The following is a 19,478-nucleotide window of genomic DNA, read 5'->3' as shown; positions in this document are numbered from 1 at the left end:
AAGCAGCCTCTGCACTGAGCATAGAGCCCTACTCTGGACTTGATCTTACGATCCTGAGATCATGAACTGAGCTGAAGCCAAGTCAGACAGATGCTTAACCAACTGAGGCACCCAGGTGCCCCATATTTAAATTTTTAAATTGAATTATAGTTGACACACAAAGTTACATTAGTTTCAGGTATACCGATAGTGATTTGACAAGTCCGTACATTATGCTATGCACATCACATGTGTTGTTACCAAGTGTCACCATGCAACTCTATTACAGTACAATTGACTATATTCCCTATGTTGTACTTTTTATTTCCATGACTTATTCATTCCATAACTGGAAGATTATTCTATCCTCTTGCTTCACCTATTTTGCTTATCCCCCACCCTTCTGGCAACCATAAGTTTGTTCTCTCTATTTATGGGACTGTTTCTGCTTTTTGTTTATTTTGTGTTTTAGATTCTGCATGTAAGTTGTATCATGTGCTGTTTGCCTTTGTCTGATTATTTCACTTAGCATAGTACCTTCTAGGTCCTCCAGGTTGTCACAAATGGCAAGAACTGATTTTTTTTATGGCTGAGTAACAAAGAATTTTACATACATGTACATATATATATATATGTACATACATATATGCATATGCCAAAATATGGAAGTAACCCAAGTTTCCATCAATAAATGAATTTATATAAGAAATAATGCTACAATAAACATTGGGTTGCATATATCTTATCAAATTAGTGTTTTTATTTTCTTTGGGTAAATACCCAGTAATAGAATTACTGGATTGTATGGTATTTCTACTTTTAATCTTTTGAGGAATCTTCATACTGTTTCCTACAGTGGTTGCATCATTTTGCATTCCTACCAATAGGGCTTGAGGGTTGCTTTTTCTCCACATTCTCTCCAATGCTTGTTATTTCTTGTCTTTTTGATTCTAGCCATTCTGACAGGTGTAAGGTGATGTCTTATTGTGTATGTGTGTGTGTGTTTTAAGATTTTATTTATTTTTCAGAAAGAGAGGGAGAAAGAGGGAGAGAGATTGAGAGTACAAGCAGGGGGAGTGGCAGGATAAGGGAACAGGACAAGCACGCTCCCCACTGAGCAGAGAATCCGACAAGGAGCTCAATCCCAGGATTCTGGGATCATGGCCTAAGCCTAAGGCAAATGCTTAACCTACTGAGTCACCCAGGTGCCACCTTATTGTGGTTTTAATTTGCATTTTTCTAATGATTAGTAACATCGGGTATCTTTTCATGTATCTGTTGGTTATTTGAATGTCTCCTTTGGAAAAATGTCTATTTAGGACCTTTGCCTATTTTTTTTTTTCATAAAGACTTTTTTTTTAGGGAATCTTTACACCTAACATGGGACTTGAATTTTCAATCCCAAGATTTAGAGTCACATCCTCTACTGACTGAACAAGCAGAATGTCTTTGTCTGGTTTTTAATTGAATTACTCACTTTTTTATTGTTGAATTGTATAAATTCTTTATGTATCTTGGACATTAACTCCTTATTGGATATATCATTTACAAACATCTTCTCCAATTCAGTAGGTTGTTTTCTCGTTTTGTTCATGGCTTCTTTTGCCGTGCTGAACTATATTTTTACTAGATATAAAATTTTTAAATAACAGTACAGTTGGCCCTTGAACAGCACAGGGATTAGGGGCACCAAATCCCCATGCAGTTGCAAACTGTGTGTAGCTTTTGAATCCCTGAAACTTAACTACTAGTAGCCTACTCTTGACCAGAAGCCTTACTGATAATGTAAATGATAGCTTAACAGACATTTTGTATGTTATATTATACAAGCTAGAGAAAAGAAGATATTATTAAGAAAACCATAAGGAAGAGAAAAAAAACATTTACAATACTTTACTGTATTTATTGAAAAAAATATGTGTATATGTGGACCCAAACGGTTTCAAACTGTGATGTTGAAGGGTCAACTGTATTTCTTTTCCTTTTACAGATTAAAGATGCTGTTCCATTTTTGTCTGGAGTACTTTGTTCAGATGAGAAATGAGCACTAATTTTTATTGGTCCCTGTAGTAATATGCCTTTTTCTCGGACTGCTTTTTGTTTTTAGCAGATTGACCGAAGATATACTTTGGTGTAGTTTTCTTTGGTTTTATCTTTTTTGGGATTTCCTCAAACTTTTGACTCTGTGGGATGCCTGGGTGGGTTCAGTGGGTTAAGAATCTGCCTTCAGCTCAGATCATGATCCCAGGACCCTGGGATCCAGTCCTGCATAGGGCTTCTTGCTCAGTGGAGAACTTTCTCCCTCTGTCTGCTGTTCCCCCTGCTTGTACCCCCACTCTCTCTGACAAATAAATAAGATCTTTAAAAACTTTTTTGACTCTGTAAGTTCACTTCTTCCCCCATCATTGAGTATATTTTTAGTCATTATTTCTTTAAATACTTTCATGTCCTGTTATCTTTTCTTTTTGAGACTCCTGGTGTGTGTGTGTGTGTGTGTGTGTGTGTGTGTGTGTGTGTGTGTGTGTGTATATAATTTGCTCATTTTTCTTCAGACATTTGTTTCTCTGGTCCTCAGATTGTGTAATTTCTTTTAAAAAATTCATTTATTTATTTTGAGAGAGAGAGAGAGAGAACTTGAGCAGGGAGAGGGGAAAAAGGAGAGAAAGAGAGAGAATCCCAAGCAGATTCCATGCCAAGTGTGGAGTCTACCATGGGACTTGATCTAATGACTCTGAGATCAAGACCTGGGCTGAAATCTAGAGTTGGACCCTCAACTGACTGAGCCACCCAGGTGATTCATATTGTGTAATTACTTTGATTTTTTTTTTAACTTGACTAATTCTTTTTTCTTCCATCTCCAACTTGTTTTGAAGCCCATAATAGTACATTTTAAATTTTATTATTCCTTGTAATTGTAGAATTTCTATTTGCCTTTTAAAGCTGCTTTCATTTCTCTTCTGAGATCCAGTATCTGTTCTCTCATTAGTACCATATTTTTTCTTTAATTCTCTGAACACATTTCCATTGGTTCTTTATTTTTAATGGCCTTTTAAAAGTCATTATCTGCTAAATGCAAGATCTGTGTCATCTCCATTTATTTTGATACATTTTCTTTACTACATATCCTATTTTCCTTTATTTTTGTACATCTAGTAGTTAATGTATACTTACATTGTAAAAATCTACCATATTAGGAGGTATTAAAGGACTACCTTTATTCTGACTGGCATGGACTCCAAAATCTAACAGCACTGCTTGATCTCCAATACTCTGTTTCTAATATCTCTGTTTCACTCTTAATAACTCTCTAAAAGCATCATGTTTTCTTGCCCTGCATATGTACAGCCCAGTCATTGTCCACGAACTTGTAGGGACTATTACTTGGACATCTGAGTCCTCACTTCTGCACAGCTCCCTCCTTTCTGACACCTTGCTGTGCATATTCCAGGGACTTCAGCTTCTTTGAACTCTAATCTCTGCCTTCTAAGCACAGCAGGACCATATGTTGGTCTGCATCTCAGCTTACTTTACTGAGGTTGGAAAATTGTTTTTATGGAGAGAGGTGGGGAAATTGTGGAGTTTTCCTTTCACTCATAAAGTATAATTTTAGGCTGCATGTTGTATAATACCCCCAAAGATTAACCTTATATTTTTGTCTAACTTTTGATTGTTTATAGTGAGTGGACTAATCTAGGACCAGTTACTCCACTGAGGCCAGAAACAGAACTTTCTGAAGGGTTCTTTCTGATTGAGGTTTACTATTCTTTTCTTTCTTCTATTCGTTGCTGATTTGAAGTTAATATGGTTGATCTCTACTTTTTAGAGATTGACCTTAAAATATTTGTTGGCATACTTAAAATCTTAAGTTAATTAATCTCTATTGCCTGCTCAACAAGGCAAGACATCACAATTTAAATTCAATCATATTCCTCCTTTTGTTGTAAAATAATTTATTTGTTGTTACCTAAATTAAAATTATTATTAATATTATTTTAAATATAGTTTTGTTGATTAAATCTACTCACATGATCATTAATTACTCATTTTCCTTATTTCTCATCCCTCTTTTGTATCAGACTTCCCATCCGGGATTACCTTCTTTCTGTCCCAAATTCTTTCTTTAAAAATTTTCTTGATGTGGATCTATTGGTGATAAACTCTGTCTTGATATATCTGAATAGTTATTTATTTTATGTCTGGTTCAAACTACAGTTTGGGAATAGAGTCTTAACTGACAGTTACTTTTCTCAGTGCTTAAAATATATTACTCTGCAGTCTTCTGGTATACATTTTTGTTTTGAGAACAGCTGCTGTTCTATTTGTCATTTGCTTGCTGATAATTGCACTTCTTAGATTCAAATCCAGGATGAGGATTTTCAGCTTTGTTGAAATCAGACAAAGAAAATTAAGGAAGTATTATAACATGGGAAAATCAGGTAGCTGAAGATGTGGATTTAATGGAAGATCAGCCTGATTCCATAAGACAGTCTGCATCCTGAGGGTACCACAGAAATGTCACAGTTAATGTTAGGGATATGGCCTTGGTATCCATTCATTATTCTTTGGCAGTGGGCTGTCCGCAGAGGGAGTTTGGAAACTCTTAAGATATGAGGACAATTATGAAGAGAAAGGTAGGTGTAAGTTCAGTGGCTGGTAGAGAGGATTGGGCATCGCACCTAAACTGTCTACTAAAGTAGTCAATCTTTTATTTCTGGCTGCTTTTAAGACCTCTTTGTCTTTGGTATTCTATGTTTACTATAGCCACCGGTGTAAATTTCTTTTTATTCATCCTTCTTGGACAACATCATTTTCTGGATTTCAAGTTTCAATTCTGGAAAACTTTTAGCCAATTATCTTCTTGATACTGCCTCTTCCAGGTGACAAAATTTAAGAAAACTAAATGCCTCCTTAAAATGTTGCCCTAGCTGCCTCACTTGCCTCACTCTAGGCCAGGGAGGTCTAGCGTCTCCTCCATTTTATCTTATTTCTTTTTCAGGGAATTTGATTGGTCACATGTTAGAACTTTGCATTTTTTTCTCTATCTTATGTGTGTTCCATTACTTTTTCTTTCTCTGTTGTATTTTATGTAATTGCTCAAGCATACCTTTCAGTTTATTAACTTTCTCTGAAGTTGTACCTGATTTTGTACTCAATGCATCTATAGAGAGTGTAATTTTATATTTTTTTCTAGACGTTACCTTTTTCCTTTTTAAATTCCAATTGACTTTAATATTCTATTGTGTTTTTAGTTCCTTCTTTTACATATTTAGAGATTTTTGAAATATTCATTTTATGTTATATTCCTGACAATTACAGAATCTGATGTCCTTGGCAGTCATATTTTGGTGTTTGTTGCTTTTTTGGACTCTCCTTTATGAAGGCCTCTTTTCTTTAAGGTTGTATAATTTTGCGTTGTTTGCTCATTTTTGGCTTTTTAAAAATTCTGGGGATTCTGAGAGGTCTGAGATGAAGTTATATTATTTTGGAATAGATTCAATTTGCTTCTTTAAGTTAGTGTCTTTCCTTGAAGCTTTTCCAGATTTATAATCAGTGTAAAACCAAGGCTAAAAGCTATGGGGGAAGAACTACAGTTAATTCATTTTTAGAAGAGTGATTTTCTTTTTGTCTACTCCAAGATAGGGATGCCATAGATAAGTTTGCCCTTGTCACTTCCCTATGGTAGAAGGCATTTTTTCAAATTGTACATTTTCTTGGGGTTTTAGAGGTTCTGAATTACAACTCCTCACTTTTTTCAAACCTAAAGCCTTGTCCATTATTTCCCACCAGGCTAATAAATAGTAAAGCTTCAAGATTTTAATAGTAAACAACATGAGGGCATCCATGTTTTTGCATGTGTATGTTACTATTGTTTCCAACCTGCTTCATTCTGCCACTTTAAGGTTGTTTATGTCTTATGAGCTCAGCAGTGCAGTTTAAAGTATGTTTGTTGTATTTTATCAAGCATTCTAGATGTTCTGAAGGAGAGGGCTTTTTAGAATTCTTAGTGCCAATGTTACCAGAAGCAGAAATTCCCTGATTGGGCACTGTATAGTTTTTAATTTTGTCTCTCTCTTTTTTTTTTTCCCCTGTAGTACTTTGATAGTGGAATATGGAGGCATTCAACTATAATTCTCTTTTCTTAGATTATTTATTTATTTTTTTGCATGTAAATACTGTTTAGGTTTTACCTTCCAGCATTGCACAAGGTTTTCCAGCTATATTACTTTTGATGTTCATATGCTTTGCCAAAATTATTGGTTCCTAGAACGGGGTAGAAAGTAAAAGTTAATGCAGTTGAAATTTTTTTGATGTCTGTTAATTTCCAAAATTTTGGACTGTTTTCCACTTATTCTACTGCATTTAGGCACAGAAACCACCTATAATAAGAAATGACTGTCTGATTAATCAAATTAGGAGATAAACTAAAAAGGCTTACTATAAAACAGTGTAAAACTTCTGGCCTTGGGTCAAGCCAAAAATGTTATGAAAGTGGGAAAAGTGTTCCTGTCTCTTTTAAATAACTATTTCATTTTAAGAGCAGGGATATATATAACAGAGTTATCATAGTGATTAGCAGGAGCAAGAGGTCCATAAAATGTGTCCATAACATTTTTCAAATATATTGTTAGTTCAGTTACATTATGAATATTGAAAGAAACATTATTATTTTCTTTCATTACTTTTAATTTAATGTACTAATGGCTTATTTAAGCCTCCTGCATTGATACTAAAATTTTTCTATTATTGATGTTATTTCTAGATTCCTTTTTTAAAAAAGATTTTATTTATTTATTTGATGGGGAGAGAGAGGACACAAGTAGGCAGAGTGGCAGGCAGGAGAGAGGGGGGAGGCAGACTCCCTGCTGAGCAGAGAGCCCAAGGCAGGGCCTGATTCCAGGACTCTGAGATCATGAACTGAGCCAAAAGCAAAGCCTTAACCCACTGAGCCACCCAGGTGCCCCTATTTCTAGATTCCTAATCATTCTCTTTCTCTTCTGTTTTTGTAGCTGGTACTTAATTTTATTTCATTTTTAGTGATGGTACTTCATTTCATTTTTAGTGGTGTACCTGTATGTCCTATTGGAAATTTTTTTTGACATTTCAGCCCACATTTTTTCCAGTATACGTTTCTAAAAGATAAGGATATTAATCTTATGTAACCATAATACGGTTCTCACACCTGACACAATTGAAATAAATTCATTTTTATATCTAATACCCAGACTACATTCAAACATTCTTCATTTTTCTGTTGGCAAAATTTTAATGAATGATCTTCCTTGATTCTATATGCTGAAGTAAATTAACCTTCTTTATCCCAGCTAGCTCATAAGTTGGAAATACATTCAGAGCCAAAGCAAAGAGATAAGGTGATAAGGAAATTTAATAGTTTTTTGAAGATATAAGTATTGGTACTTTATTAAAACAGTAAAAAATACTTAACACACAACTTTGTCTTTTATCTTAAGGTTGACTTTTTTGCATTAATTTGCTGTTTTTGAAGCTTATTTTTATGGTTTTCAATATGGATGTTTCTCTTTGAGGGTTTTATTAGTTATTATGTTTGATTTTGGTTGTTGTTAATGGTGTTTGTTTTAGGCAGAGCAAAATCCTTAGCTTAGTAGTAATACTAAATTATCTTTCTGGAACCTTTTTAGGTCATCTTATGTGCAAAGCTAGAAAACCCTAGGGCAACTTATAAGTGAATACCTAAGAAATAAGAAAATTTGAGCAGAATTCACAAAGGATTTGAGATCAGCACTGTGCTATAATATAGCATAAAATCTCTCAGGATTTTGAGAAAACAGTAGCTACTCTAGTATTGATTTTTTAACTTAGGAACTCTCATGGACATTTACAAGGCTACACACCAGAACTAAAGCATGTCAGCTCTGCCTGTTTTCAATTGATAGCATTTGTAGTTACTTGTGGAAGATACAGTACCTTGCAAACAAAACAGCCTTTCAAACAGCCCTAGAAGAGAAGCTTCTGTTTTAAGTCCTCAGTAGTTAATTCAGTAAAATTCAGTAACACTGCAGGCAGCAAAATTGATAGAAATAGTGAAGTACTCAATAATAATTTTAACAGACTAAAATTTTCGTGGTAAAATTGATAAATTTTGCAGAAACTACAGAAATAAATTTGCGGAAGCAAGGATTCAAGCCTTTAGTTTAGAGGAACAGATCATCTAAAATGTTTTTTTTTTAAGATTTTATTTATTTATTTATTTATTTGAGAGAGAGAGAACATGAGAAGGAGAGGGTCAAAGGGAGAAGCAGACTCCCCTCTGAGCAGGGAGCCTGATGTGAACTCCATCCTGGGACCCCAAGATCATGACCTGAGCCAAAGGCAGTTGCCTAACAGCTGAGCCCCAGGCACCCCTAAAGTGGCTTTTTAACCCACTGAGCTACCCAGGCGCCTCTAAAAGTGGCTTTTTTAAACTTTAATATGCCTACTGAGCACTTGAGTTTCTTGTTAAAATGAAAATTCTGACTCAGTTGGTTTAGTGCAGTGCCTGTAATTCTGTATTTCTAACAAGCTGTTAACCTGGTAACCAAACTGTTCTTCAGTTTCCTCGTCTGTAAAATGGAATAATAGTATACCCAGCTGTCAAAATTGTAATGAAGCTTGAATGTGTAAGACAACAACTCAAAACAATTTCTGGTAAATATGGCAGTGAAGTGTTTATTTTAACTATTACAGTAATAATAAGGTACTTCTAAGGTAATTCAGACTAAAAGATTAAAAAAGTAGTTTTCAAAGAATAAAAGTTTTTTTTAAGTCTTTTATTGCTAAATTGCCTACGGGAAAATATTTTGATTATTTTTGACTAAATGGAGAGTGAAAAACTTAATGATTAAATACATAAAATTATCAGTGAAATTAGAGTACATCATTTTGAGAAAAATGTTTTTATTAATTGTTCCTAGTATTTACTTTTTAGTGTGCTTTAAAAGTATTATTAATTGGGGCGCCTGGGTGGCTCAGTGGGTTGGGCCGCTGCCTTCGGCTCGGGTCATGGTCTCGGGGTCCTGGGATCGGGTCCCGCATCGGGCTCTCTGCTCGGCGGGGAGCCTGCTTCCTCCTCTCTCTCTGCCTGCCTCTCTGCCTACTTGTGATCTCTCTCTGTCAAATAAATAAATAAAATCTTAAAAAAAAAAGTATTATTAATTGTTCTTATTTCTGCCTTTTCTCTGGCATATATTAAGCATACATTTCAAAATGTCTGTGCCTTGGTTATTATCTTTGTAGTTTTTCATTATTGATGTTTGATCTAGATATAATTATAATTCAGAGAAGAAAAAGTTTTTTCTATCTCATTGCTTGCAGACAAAGATAAATAGGTGTTTATTGTGTTTTTGTATTCTATTCATTTTTTTCTTCCCGAAGTTTAAATGCAGAAAAAAACCTACAAATATAAATGTAATAATTGTATCAAAAAATAATAAGCAAAGGAAAATTAGAAAGGAATCAAATTGGTAGAAATTTTAGTATTTGCAAAAGGAAATAATTTAAAAGGTCAGATATAACACTTAAAATCTGACTCTGTTTCCTGGCTAATGTAGCTGAAAAAAAAAAAAAAAAAAAATCTCAGGGCACCTGGGTGGCTCAGTGGGTTAAGCCTCTGCCTTCAACTCAGGCCATGATCCCAGAGTGCTGGGATTGAGTCCCACACTGGGCTCCCTGTCCTCTCCCAGTCACTACCCCACAAGAGGTCCCCTCCACATTTTATATATATATATAAATATATATATATGTGTATATATATATATATATATATATATATAAAGTCATATGATGCATGCTTTTTTGCATATAACTTCTTACCCTGATTATTGCTTGTGATAATCATACATGTTCATGTAACTGTGGTTTGTTCGTTCTCATTAATGTGTGGCATTTCATTCTATGAATAAATCTTCATTTCTTAATTAGTTCTGCTATTAATGGAGATTTGAACTGTTTCCAGTTATCCCTTACTATGAAGAGTGTTATTATGAACATTTTGTACATAATTTTTGGCAACCAGTGTGCCTTTATAGTGATTATAAGCCTAGAGTAGAACTCCGCCAGCTGCAAGGTGTGCACAGGACCACCTTTAGTAGGTATTACCAAACTGTTTTCTAAAGTTACACCAGTTTCCATCCTCTGCCCTTCACAAGCAGGATATCACATTGTTCCATATCCTTACAACTCTTGATGTTATCTGTCCTTTTTATTTTGGCCACAGTGGCATCTCATTGTGGTTTTAATTTACATTTCCAGGGGACTAATAAAGTTGAGGAGGTTTTAATATGTTAGTTGAAAATTTGAATGCCTCCTTTTGTAAAATCTCCATTTGTGTCTTTTGCTCATTTTTCTTTCAAGTTGTCTGCCTTGTTCTTGTTGATTTGTAGGACTTTAAATACCCTGAATGAGTCATTATATGATGTATGTATTGCAGGTTTCTCCTTATACTCTGTGGTTTGCACTTCATTCTCTATGTGGTGTCCTTTGATAAACAGAAATTCTTCATTTAAATGCAATGACATGTATGGTATTTTCCCTTTATGGCTACCACTTCTGTGTTCTCTAAGAAATCATTGTCTACGCCAAAGGGAAAGATACTCTTTTCTGAAAGCTTTATTGTTTTGTCACCCATGTGTTAGGAAACAACCCTCTGAAGTAATTTTTTGTTTGTTTGTTTTGTATGTGTCAGAGTTAAGATTCACGTTTTACCCCAAATGGATATATAATTTGTTCAGGATCAGTTAGTGGAAAAATTGCCCTTTACCAACTGCTCTATGTTGCCTAATTTACCTGGGTAAGTAGTTATCATAATTTGTGTGGGTTTTTTGTTTTTTTGTTTGTTTTGTTCCATATATCTTTTTTTTTAAAGATTTTATTTATTTGTTTGACAGAGAGAGATCATAAGTAGGCAGAGAGGGAGAGAGGAGGAAGCAGGCTCCCTGCTGAGCCGAAAGCTGGATGCAGGACTCGATCCCAGGATTCTGGGATCATGACCTGAGCCAAAGGCAGAGGCTTAACCCACTGAGCCACCCAGGTACCCTATCTGTTTGTTTTTACACCAATTCCATACTGTGTTAATTATGAAAGCTTTATAACAAGTTTGATATCTGGTCATCGAAGTCCTCCAGCTTTGTTCTTCTTTAATATCACCTTGGATAATCTTGGCCCTTTACATTTCTAGATAAATGTTAGGTTGTAAATTTAAAATTAAAAAACAAACTACTGGGATCTTTATTGTGATCAGACTGAATACATGGGTCAGTTCGGGGAGAATCAACATCCTGTAATAATGAATCTTCCAATCAGTGAACATGATGTGGCTGTTTCCATTAATTTGCCTGCTTTATTTTTCCTAAGTAATGTTTCTCTAAGTAATTTTTAGTTTAGAGGTCAAAAAAATCTTTTGCAAGATTTATTCCATGGTATTTGAGGTATTATTTCTATTTTAAATGTAGACTTTGTTTTTCTTCTAAGTGGTCTCCAGGCCCAGCTCCACCCCCAGCTCCACAACCAGCATGGAGCCTATGATCCTGAGATCAAGAGTCAAATGCTTAACTGACTGAACCACTCAGGGAGCCAGAATTTCTATGTTTTTGTTTGTTGTTATGTGGTAGCACAACTGATTTTTGTACAATGACATTAAATTGGTAACCTTGCTAAATTTACTAAATAAATGAGACTAATAGTGTTTCTGTGGAATCATTATTCATTATTTTAATTTTACATGTATTTCATTATTCATTAAAATAAATGGATTTAAAATTATTGATATTTTTATTTAAAATAAAATTTGAATTTTTATTTTTAAATATTAGCTGAATAATAACATTAACTGATATTTATAATAAAAAGGAGCTGGATAAAAATGCAGGATAGTGTGTAGGCATTCCAGTAGGTATTAGAAAAACTGAAATTATTGCCTCTTTTCTGTCCTGATTTGCATAATACTCTTGAGTAGGTGAGTCTGCCACTCTGTTTTTTTGTTTCCTCATCTGTAAAAGAACAACCTTGGACTAGATACATTTAAGTTCCTTTTTACCAGCAGTTGATGACTGAGACAACTTTTGGGTAAATGTTTGTGCTTTCAGAATTTTTTTCTTTTTTCTACTCTTTCCTTTATAGTATTGTGACTATGGAGACAATGATCTCATTGGAGTAGGTGGGGGATCACATCTACTCAGCACTCCCATATTCCCTGATTAGGGTACTTGGGAACTTCTGTTTCCCTGGGGCACCACACATTGGTTGTGGGCATAATGGGATTCTGTCTCAGATTCATGGTTTTAGATATTTCCCTCCCTCTTCTAATGCCACTTAGTGGCTCCCATGTAGGTGTAGTGTTAAATGTTGAATGCTAGTTTTCTCAGAGAGTCTGGAATTCTCTCCAGGCTATGCCCTGAAAAGCAGTCTGCTAGTCCTACTGTTCCTATTACCACATTCATGTGGAGGTTTAACTTAGAGGAGGGAAATGAGGATTTGATATTTGACCTCTTCCTCTTCTGTCTTCTTTTCCATACAACCTTTGAGCCTAAGGTAGTTTTCCATATTCTTTACATCATACCCTAAGTTTTCTTCCCTAATTGTATCATATAACTTCATGATCTAGTTTTCTAGTTCTGACTTCTAATATGTTAATGCCAACTAAGATTGTGTTTTTAAAAATTAAAAGGAAAGCCTGATTTTTCAAGACCATCACCTTACTATGGATCTAGAATTTTGCTGGTGAAGCTGTAGTCTCTTCCTTTCTTACTTTATTTGCCTTGTATCAATCCTAATCCTTCTGAAGCAAGTGCTACCCCTGCAGAAAGGTGAAGTCAAACATAGAGAAATCAAAAAGCATTGCATATGGATTATATTTCCAAATAATGACATCCTTGTTTTCTGTTGGCATTTCACCTCTCATATTCCTTTGTCTTCTGCTTCTGTTCTGTCTGACATATTAGTTTGTTCAAATGTTCTTTAAATTTTATGTGGCAACAATAAGGACTTACTATGTAATTTCTATATGAGACATGGTAAGATATTTGTGCCACAAAAGTTAGCTCTTTCTTATCTTTATTAATAGATATTTAGTACATGGAAGTGAGCATATATTTATTAGGAAACACTTCCTATGTGCTGAGCATTGAATCAAGTACTAAAGCAGATATGTGAGAGGCACAAAATACAAATACTCTTAAGGAACTTAAAATATAGTTGGAGAGACATGACAGCATAAGACAACCCAAGAAGGCAATATAAATTATATGCATTGCCTATAAATAAATGCTACACAAGGTCAGATAGTGATAAAATCAACAAAGTCCAAAGTACCTGGGGATCACTTTGTGGAGAAGTTGGCATTGAAACTTTGACAGGGTGGTAAATTTGGAAGGTACTGAAAAGTAAGAATTCAATCACAACCAGAAGGAACAGACATGGTCAGTGGAACTGGTGAGAGTAACATGGGAGTTTTTGAGCACTTCACCTGACTGAAGATGAGAGATTATATTGAAGATTAAGAGATATAATATTGATTATATTTTATTGAATTTGTATATAAAACTCATAGAATGCTCAAGAAACTTTAAAAAGAGAGTATATCCAGTAGACATATTATACAATTTTTAGCTGATTCCCCCATGAGTCTCTTAAAATTCAGATTGTGAAAACTCCTATCACAGGATGTAAAATGGGAAGATATTGACTCTTTAAGACAACAGCTATCCAATACCAAAATGATTTATGAACACAGGTCACCTTGTAGAAATTCCCTTGTAAAATATGAGAACTGGTTAGATAACTCCTACATTCCTGACCCAAAAAAGGGTGGGAAGTCTAGTGATTAAAGGCATATTTCTTTGGAGTAAACTGAGGGACCATTAGGAATGTACACAAGGATGTAGTTGTGGGGTGTTTCCCTTTTTTCCTCCTCCTACTGATAAGAAGAGGTGGTTCAGCAAAACTCAGTGAGAGTTTAGTATGTGTTCCTTTAAGTTTTGGGTGTGGTTGTGGAGACTGGACTGATTTCAGATGACTCTAAAGCCAAGATGAGCTAGTGAGCATTTATGGAAGAGAAAGGAGAGTTACTGAATTGAGAATAGCCCATTTCTCCAGGGTTTGTGAGAGCTCCCTGTGCAGTAGGTCTGGGTCATGAATGTGAGGGAGCTGAATGAGGCTGAATGAATGAATGAATGAATGAGGCTGTCCCAGAGAGCTACCCAGGGACTGAGTTGGCTTCAGCAGATAGGGGCTGAAGGTGTTAGTTGGAACTGTGGATGTAGTAAGTGATAAAATGAGACAGTGTGACTCATATCAAGGTAGTACACATAAAAGCTCCTCAGTGACTGGAGAGGGGGAAACAATCCCTGAAAAACCTGGAAAAGCATCCACTGATTGAGAATCAGCTTTAAATACAAAACAGCTCTCTTAGCTCAGTGGACAGAGAGTAAAATTTCCTTCTCCAGTTACCTCTTCTTTTCTTATCTTCAATTTTCCACTCTACTCCCATATCCCAGAGCATTGGGACCAAGCTTAACTGGGCTAGGGAAGAGGGACATGGGGTAAAAATACAGGACCAACATATCCCTCTTCATTGGCTGTTGGTTTGTACTTGCAGCAGATCCTAGCTATGGAGGGAAGGCAATTTAAACCTTAAACTTTCAGAGTCCATAGTCTCTCATGGTTCACCTCCCCTTCCAATTTCCCCCAACTCCCTTCTCCACTCATATACTATATGGTGACTAACATAACATAATAATAAAAAACATTAAATAAGATTTTTATATGGAGCTGGGCATTCTAAATTCTAAATTGAGAATATGTTTGCTGAGTTAGTATAACTGTGAGATTTTTTGAAGCTCCAAGTGAGCAGGGTAAAGGCCTAATTCTTGTTGCCTCAAAAGTCGCTGCATTAGTTTAGTAGGACTGCCATGACAAATTACCATAAACTAGGTAGCTTAGAATAAGATATATCTATTCTTTCACAGTTCTAAGAGGCTATAAATCTAGAATCAACAATGTTGAGAGAGAACAATGTTCTCTCTGTAAACCTAGGGGAGAATTGGTTCCATGACTTTCTCTTAGCTTCTGTTGTCAGCAATCCTTGGCATTTTTTGGCTTGCTGACTCCAGTCTCTTCTTCCCTCAACACATGGTGATCTCTATCTCTTTGCCTTGTCTTCATGTGGCATTCTCCATATGTCTCTCTTTGTGTCTCATTTTATAAGGACACCATTCATGTTGGATTAAGCTTCCCTCCTCCCATATAGCATCATTATATCTGGAAAAACTCCATTTCCAAATAAATTCACACTCACAGGTGCAAGGGGAGGACTTCAATATATTTGTTGGGGGACACAGTTCAACCCACAAGAGATGTTATATAGACTTGTTTGCTTGATTCCCGCAACTTGGCGTTGGGGGCTGTGGGTGTGAATCAAAGCCCCTTCCCAGTTTCTCTGTTTCTCATCATATATGCTGTGTCCTCCAAAATATACAGTATGAAGTTTGAGTCTAAAACAGTGTTACTTAGTCTGTCCCTATCAGGGCTGCAGCTACTGGAAATACCTTTTTATGTTTTGTCCCTTTTCTCTAGTTGCCATTACCAGTATTTCTCTTCTTTGACATCCTCAGAGCATTTTAGTGAGAGATTGGGGAGAAGCACAATGGGCTCTGCAAGTCAGTCTCCTGTTAATCTGGTCTCCATGGTTTTTGTTTTGTTTTGTTTTGTTTTTTAATGTTTCAGTTCTTCCTATGCATTGTCCCAGCTCCCTAAAAAGACATATTCTTACTTACCTGCCTTCCAGACCTAGTCCTTCAAAGTTCCTCTCTTTTGTGAAATTTTCTTAGACAAAAGAGGGCGGATTGTCAGCCAGTGTGCATCGGTTCAGCTATTCTGACTGACTTTATAAAGATTATTTTAAAAATCTCCCTTTCCTGACTGTACAGTATCCTTTCAATACCTTCTTTTGTTCAAACACAGTGTATACTGTTTAATGATTTAAACTTGATATTTACACCAATTGCTTGAAATAATTGTCTAAAGATGTGAATCCTCTACCGAACTATGTTTTTTTGGGGGTTGCTTTTTGTTTACTGTTTCCTCTAAAGTCAGTCCATACCCTTGGTTTGCACTAGGAGCTCATGAGGTGTTTTCTGAATGGGATTGAATACTGACACGAGTACACAAGAGCCAGTTGCTTTAAGAGAATCTTAAACTAAATCATACTTTCTTGGGGGCCTTCCTTAAATTAAAATCTCTAGCAAAATCAAGAGAAGCCAGTGGAGTAGAGTGGTTGCAACTTAACTCATCTTCCTGAAAAGTTTTTTTCCCCATCTGCCCAAAGATATACAATAACTATTTATTTATTTATCTATTTCTGTCATCACGGACTCTGATTAACAAAAGACAAATTCAGTGATATCCAGCATGATATTATTTTAATTATTCCACCACATGGCTCAGAGGCAGAGATTTTCAATGAGGTAGTGAGATTTTTTAAAAAAGGGGAACAATAATAATAATATTAATCATGTTATTGATAATTATAGTAGCTAATAATCATCAGTCCTATATCCTTTATATATTTTATTTCATTTATTTATCAGCTCTGTTGAGTAGGAGGAATTCTTATTTGGATAGTACAGATGAAATTTAAAGGTTTACAAAGTTTAATGTACTTGCCCAAGGTCACATAGCTAGTAAGGTATTATATGGATTACAGTTATAGGACTATTCTTATAATGACTGTTGTCCTCAATTAATCAATGATGCTTTTAACTGTTAACATTTGTCCAAATAACCTTCTTAAGGGATGAATTTAAAATTCTTACCTAACTATGCAACATTCTTTTCTGGAAAGCTGTTGCTCAGACTTGAATTTCTTATCCTCCAATCTGAACATTCAGATAATGATGCAATAAAATCTCTTAAGGAATACTCATCAAGATTGTTATATGCTAAGAGAGGGAATAAGATATATTTTCATACTTTTGACTTCTAGAAAGTGTTTTCCTCCTTGTTGAGGCATAGAAAAGCTCTGAAATTGCATCATATGAGCAGGGTAATCTGCAATTATTTACAGAGTCATCCCATACTATCTCATGTTATCACTTCTGTGGAAAGACAGAATAAGAAAACACCCAAGCTTTCATGAATATTTTAAAACCCATACTCACTGCAGGAGGGAGAAAAGTAAGTTTAGATAATTGCCAATTCCATTTCAGTTAGTTGTATTCCAAGTAAATGTTCTGTCCCAACATGGCTTACATCTTATCTTTTGAAAGAGTGGAAGCTAATGCTTTTTCATGTTCAAGTGCTTGTTTTGTTCCCATAGGAGAAGAGAGAGAAGCAAAGAAAACAAGGCTGAGTATCTGCCACAGTATCTGCCATGTTCTCAGCTGTAGGAGGGGGGGGCTTTTGAGGAAACTATTTGGCATTTATAACAAGTACTTCCCAAGGCAGCTGCTGAATGGAGCAGAGTATTTTGCTAAATGATTTTCCTCTCTGACCTTTATTACTAATGAATCTTCTTAAAGAAGTATTTAAAGAGTAAAAAGAAAGATTGTTTTTATTAATCTCTTTTCATTTTGCCCACAGAACCCAAAGAAATGGTGTTACCTGGCAAGAGATCTGCTGTTTTTTATGAAGATTCAGATCAAGGTAATGCTTTTTTTGAACTGATAAGTTTTTTAGTCTGTTGAACTCTGATACATTAAACCAGTTGGCTTTCTTTGATCACTGGTTTTAGCTACTGTATAACCCTCCAAAAAAATCAAATCATTATCTGAAAAGTAGAGGGAATGATTTATGATGATCATCCTATCTATGAAGTGAAGAGTAAATTTTAAATTATATATAGCTTATCAAACGTTATGGATAATGGTTAACTTTATGACACTTTTATTTCATTTATGTTAATATGTGAATAGGATCTTGATGAGAAGATTGCATTCTCTTTGGAAATAGCCCCAATTAGTGTATCATATTTACAAATGATAGACAATAAGACAATTAGATTCTAAATCAGGTTACAGTGATGAGATTTTCCTTTCATTTAAGCATTAGTCAGATGGCTTTACCTTTTATTTTTTGAATATGTGAAAATTTCAGTACAAATTCCTAGAAAACTTCATCAAGCTTTTATAAAGGCACCCTCATGCAAAACATATATTTTCTTTGGAAGATTGAATTATATGATACACTTGCTGAATAGCATGTCTGATTATACTTAACAGATTGCCTATTTAGTTGCTAAATTTTCAAATTGCTATGTGATTTATTTACATATGTTGGCCTAAGAATATGAACACTCATGCAAATATTTTAATGACATGTATATGTAAATGAAGTGTGGTTATAGATGCAGATAAGTAATGTGTGTATGTTTTATGAATAAAACTGCTATCTCAAAATAGTTTTTTATAGAAGTGTTTCTAAAGCTTAGAATTGTGATGGGGAACTGGACGCATCTCTCAATACTTTCTATTCATACAGCTGTGAAGATAGGGTATTACTTTATGTATGTGAACACAAATAATAGATTTATTGAAATGTACATTAGGCTGCATAGTAATTGGAATTAATTGGGTTTTATTTTTGACAAATCATTGAATTCCTAAAAACAAATGAGTGCTGAAATAAAGGTAGCATTTAAATTTAATAGACATTAGCAGAAAAGTTGCTTCTGAACTTTAATTTGCAGTTGAACAAAAATTTAGGCTGAATTGCAAATTGGGGTGTTTCTACTTATTTCTGACTTCCAGTTAGTTCTTCAAAAGATGTATAAACCCCTTAGGGAAGCAGCTTTTCTCCCCTAAAGGGGATTTTGAATTGTGGGCCCTCTATTTAAGTTTTATCTATACTAAAATGTTAATTCAAACTACAAAATATCTTAAAAATGGTTAATGACATCAATTGAGGGTTGCCTTTTGCATATATTTACTGTATAAAACCAGATTTTATACAGTAGCTAAAGCCAAAATTTGCAATTTTGCAAATTGCATTGAACTATTAACTGTGATTCACCGAAGAGAGACATAATGAGAACTACCTGGACCATATGTGGAAGAGGGTGAAGCTGAGCTATATGATAGAGGCATAGGGAGATAAGTGGTGGTAAAGTGTTTGTTGAGGGTAAATTGATGATTGACTCAGAAAAAAAGACCGAATGAGATGAAACCAATAATGAGGGTCAAGGATCTATGAGCTTTAGAATGAAAATAAAGGATAAAGAGAGCACGGACTATCCAGGATGCATCCGTGTGGTATTTTTCTTTTTTCAGAGGTCTGTATATGCTAATACTCAATTTTACTAACCTTTTATTTTATGTATGTAAGAGATGGATAAACTTATTTTGAGCTGAATGTAGTAAAAGAAAGAAAGGTAGAAGGAGGGATATTTCCATTAACATGGTAGAGTTTTCAGAATTGTGTACACATAGTAACAAAACCCACTTCTCCTCAACATGAAAATAAAGAAACAGTTCTGTATACTCTAGAGTCCAAGT

The 19,478-nt window shown here is 34.9% G+C and overlaps 1 protein-coding gene across 2 annotated transcripts in view; it reads left to right on the top strand.

Annotated features, from left to right (window-relative positions):
• INPP4B (inositol polyphosphate-4-phosphatase type II B) overlaps window positions 1–19,478 on the top strand; it is an 805,823-nt gene that overhangs the window by 132,672 nt on the left and 653,673 nt on the right. For both annotated transcript variants that reach the window (XM_032333488.1, XM_032333487.1), the window contains exon 2: window positions 17,569–17,631. The gene's annotated coding sequence lies outside the window, so the exon portion shown is untranslated. The remainder of the gene's footprint in view (window positions 1–17,568; window positions 17,632–19,478) is intronic.

Source organism: Mustela erminea, chromosome 2 (assembly GCF_009829155.1).
Source record: "Mustela erminea isolate mMusErm1 chromosome 2, mMusErm1.Pri, whole genome shotgun sequence".
NCBI classification, from domain to species: domain Eukaryota; kingdom Metazoa; phylum Chordata; class Mammalia; order Carnivora; family Mustelidae; genus Mustela; species Mustela erminea.
This window is presented reverse-complemented; position numbering and strand designations above follow the sequence as displayed.